This window comes from Oratosquilla oratoria, chromosome 24 (assembly GCF_046742065.1).
Source record: "Oratosquilla oratoria isolate Oo_2021 chromosome 24, ASM4674206v1, whole genome shotgun sequence".
In the NCBI taxonomy this organism is placed as follows: Eukaryota; Metazoa; Arthropoda; class Malacostraca; order Stomatopoda; family Squillidae; genus Oratosquilla; species Oratosquilla oratoria.
Genome location: NC_134800.1, coordinates 26033847 through 26038019, shown reverse-complemented (window position 1 = coordinate 26038019; position 4173 = coordinate 26033847).

The window sequence follows — 4173 nt, the reverse complement described above, 5'->3', positions numbered from 1 at the left end:
GTACTTGTCCAGTACTTGCTCATAATGAGGAAGTGAGGGCGTACGATGGTGGGTGAGGAGGGTTGGTGGGAGTTGAGAGGGTGGTGGGAGTTGGGAGGTAGTGGGAGTTGGGAGGTAGTGGGAGTTGGGAGGTAGTGGGAGTTGGGAGTGGTGGGAGTTGGGAGTGGTGGGAGTTGGAGGGTTGGTGGGAGTTGGGAGGTAGTGGGAGTTGGGAGGTAGTGGGAGTTGGGAGGTAGTGGGAGTTGGGAGGTAGTGGGAGTTGGGAGGTAGTGGGAGTTGGGAGAGTGGTGGGAGTAAGGCATACGTTGGGAGTCGGGCGGTGTTGGGTGTTGGGAGGGCCACAAGGTGGAGAGAGGGACATCAGAAATGGGTGGGAGTGACCGTAAGAGTGAAAACTACCGCAAATTTCGTCGTGATTCGGCATCTACTGCAATATGACCTAGAGATTGAGCGGTAGTGGTAATGGAAATTGGTTGGTTAGAATCAAAATGTTAGATAATTATGAGCGTTGTTGGTGGTACAAATGAACTAGTCGTCGTTGGATTTGGTTGGAATATGGTAGTTTAATTAACAATATAATTCTGATGCTACAACTTTCTGACGTTGGCGACTACCGAGATAAAATGAAAGGAATGCTACCACACACAGCATATTTAGAAATTACGAGAACATAAACAATACAAAATACAGACTACATATGATTCATTCTAACGTCATAAAGTCTCTCTCAGCGATGGCTAGGATGCCTGTGGCTCCTTACATAGAGCTTTTGATTTTTTTTTTTTTAAGTAGTATGCCTTTATCATGAAGTTGATAAAAGAATAAAGATATATAAAGGACATCTAAAAGCTGAATTTCACGCTTAATTTCTAATTAAGGTCAATGTTTTTGTTCTCTCTCAACAATTGGACATATAAAAACATTCCCAAGTAACCCAGATTCAGGCACTTGCCCAAAAAGGCAACTGACGGTAAAGGAATATCAAAGTCAACACAGGCAGTGATCAACCCTATATCCTTTCATTTGATAACAACAATGGAACACAATATTTTCAATATCCTAATTAACAAAAGGTGTAATTATAAACACATATTATACAATTATAATAAGAAAAGCGCTAATTTAACTTCCGGCAGATGTATGTCAGGAATCACATATTGTAACAGCCATCTTCAGTTATGAGCACATCTCCATCTGGTCTCTAAATACATTCTTCGATATACTACTTCTTGTTCTCGTTTCATTTCATAACCTTGTCAACAGGAAGTAAATACCAGTATCGACAGCTTAATTCGCAGCTTCTTTATCCGACGCAGCTATTTAGTATTAGTTTCAACACAGGTGTGACAATGTTGACCGAATGGACGTTCCTGAGCTGTCATCTCAATCGTAAGTGACCGCAATGCCTATGCCCAGGTTTTTACAAGTGTGACTTCTGGTCTGTCTCGATGAAACCTTTCAAGTAATTTTGACTCTTCGGACGTAGTTCTGGTGGTTGGTGATTAGTGAAGGTGCTGACTGTGAGACTAATAGGAGTGGTGATGGTAGGAGTGGTAATGGTAGGAGTGGTGGTGGCAGGATTAGCGGTGGTAGAAGTGGTAGTCGTAGGAATGGTATTCGTGGGAGTGGTGGAGCGGTGACAGAGGGAGTGGGTTGTGGTGGTAGTTGTGGTGGTAGTTGTGGTAGTAGTTGTGATGGTAGTGGTGGTGGTAGTTGTGGTGGTACTGGTGGTGGTAGTGGTGATAAGACGACTTGCAAGAAACTTGACCAATTCCTCGCTTATCTTAGTCCATAGCAAAGTGCCAACGATAGAACTAACTGTAAAACAACACTCCAATTTTATAATTGTTCATAAAACTATTAATATAATTTTATTGATATGAGTATTTTTAATACTTTTTAATCATAGTCAAATTTTTAGAGAGAGCTATTAATAATATATATATTTTCAAAGATATTCCGTAAGCATCGACTGTATGTAGTTATATGCATTACTACTGGGCAACCTTCTTAGCAAATATACCTGCAATTATCATCATCATTACTATCATTATTTTATCATTATTATTACCATTATCATTATTACTATATCAATTATAGTTGTTCCTATTAATCATAATAATAACTATCATCGCATAATCTAGGTTACAGCAGGACTTCTCCACCACCTCATGCCACCAGCCTTTCTTATGGCAAATGCGGAGAAGCCTTCTAGAGACACTGCAAGGCGGATGAATTTCTTACAGAGGTGGACATCCCCATGAGAAAGTCTCAAAGGCCTCAGGCTTCCGAGGCATTCCGTGGGAGGAGTCTTCCTCCCTCAAGTTCCGTATATGAGGAAGGTCGACGTCTTGTCCCTATTCATCTCGTTAGAAGAAATCTCGACAGATTTACCAAGCCTAGCAATGGTTATGGTGAGTGGTGTGTGGTGTATGGTGAGTGGTGTGTGGTGTATGGTGAGTGGTGTGTGGTGTATGGTGAGTGGTGTGTGGTGTATGGTGAGTGGTGTGTGGTGTATGGTGAGTGGTGTATGGTGAGTGGTGAATGGTGTATGGTGTATGGTGAACAATGTATAATAGTGTGTGGTGTGTGGTGAGTGGTGTGTGGTGAACGGTGAGTGGCTATGGTGATAGTATGGTGATAGTACTGATGGCGATATAGGTCAAAGTGATGTGGTGATAATTGTGATAGTAGTGAGTAGTGGTGTTCATATTATTGTTCGTAAATGTGATAAGTGATGATGAAGGTTATGATAATGGTAGTAATAACACCAACAATGGCGGTGGTGGAGGTGGTAGAGGTGGTGGTGGTGGTAGTTTTGAGTCAGTGATATAAACTGTAATGCTGATGCTATTGATAGTGTTGTTAGTAACAATAGTAGTACCGACGATGGAAAGTTGAAATAAAAATAATCGCTGTGAATTGGGGTTAAGGATCATTAAATCCAATGACCTTTTCATGTTAGTACTACGCTAGCTGAAGGTACAGTTTTAATGTATTGATAAGGAATAAGTATTCCTAGATATACTAGTGTAGCGTTTATATTTCTAGTGTCTATGATATCTAAGATGCCTTGTATTCTCAAATAAGCAGCCTCATAACTATTAGCTAACAAATCTTTCACTGACAATTGATACTTCAGCAATTATTCCGTAAATCATCTAGATTCTAGAGCTGATTGTGCGATCTTTTGATTTCAAAAGTCCATCTCTCATTAACAAGCTATATGAATCGTTAGTTCGTCCACATTTGGGATATGCTGTTTCCGTATGGTCACCGAATCTTAATGAAGACATTAACAGATTGGGAAAAGTACAACGGCGAGCCACAAAACTGATTCCAAATATAAGAAATAAATCATACGAAAATCTACTAAAACGTATGAATCTGTTTTCCCTAAAAAAGCGTAGACTCAAGAGGTGACTTGATACAGGTCCATAAGATTCTAAAGGGGATTGACATCAATCATGACAAAATTTATACACTGAATGAGAATCCGACAAGACATAATGGTCTCAAACTGTCAAAAAAAAAATATATATATATAATTTGCAAATGGGTAGAAACAACTTCGCCAACTGTGTAGTTAATGAATGGAATAAACTTCCTGCAGAAGCAGTGCAATGTAGTTCAGCTCGAAGCTTTAAATTTGTGTAGATAAACATCTAAGAAAGATGCTGTAATGACTGTCATTTATTTTATATTGTTTTTTGTTATTATTTGTCTGTTTTTTTTTATCATTTGCTTGAATTTTATTTATTATTATTTATCTGTAAATTTATTATTTACCATTTACCTGTTTGTTTATTATTTAACTATACTTATGCATTTATTTCATTTATTATTATTTACATTATAATTTTCATTTTATTTTATTTATTTTTTTAGTTATCTATCATTTTCATATATTTTTTTCGCATCCGACCTAGTTATGGAACAAAAGGTCTCCTGTTGGCATGCTCCGTCTTTGTAATCCTTTAATCCTTTGTAATACTTTGTCGCCAGGAGATTTCCAAAATTTATAATCTTTGCTAAGACTGCCAGCAAACGATCCTATACAGCCATGGAAAACCAACCCCTCAACCCTCGGGATGAGGAAAGAGTGGTGGTGTTTGTAGAAAAACAGACTATGATCTTATGATTATTGCTGCGAAATTCACACATCGAAGGTGT